Consider the following 370-nt stretch of genomic DNA (forward strand, 5'->3'; position numbering starts at 1 on the left):
CTTTTCTACCAATATCTGTCATGCCTACATCATGATATAGCATGTTCGTGGTGGCCTGTTAAGCAGGCATCTGTGATAATTTGAGTTGAAAATCTTCGGTTTTGAGGGGAATATGTTTTTTAGTTATGAAAAATTTTTAGGTATTTGTATACATTCTTTTAACCATACTCCAATAATAAAAAATGAATTTATAAGTATCACACTGACTTGAGAATGATTTTTCAAGTCAGTGCTAATGTCAAAGGGAACATTTACTATGACAAGTGCCAGAAAAATGGACATGACAAATTCAGGTCTATCTGTTAAACTTGACCTTGTACATTGGTACGTTAAACCCCCTGTAGCATGAACTTAGAGAAGACAAAAAATG

This window comes from Nannospalax galili, unplaced genomic scaffold, assembly GCF_000622305.1.
Source record: "Nannospalax galili isolate Female #2095 unplaced genomic scaffold, S.galili_v1.0 scaffold307, whole genome shotgun sequence".
NCBI lineage: Eukaryota > Metazoa > Chordata > Mammalia > Rodentia > Spalacidae > Nannospalax > Nannospalax galili.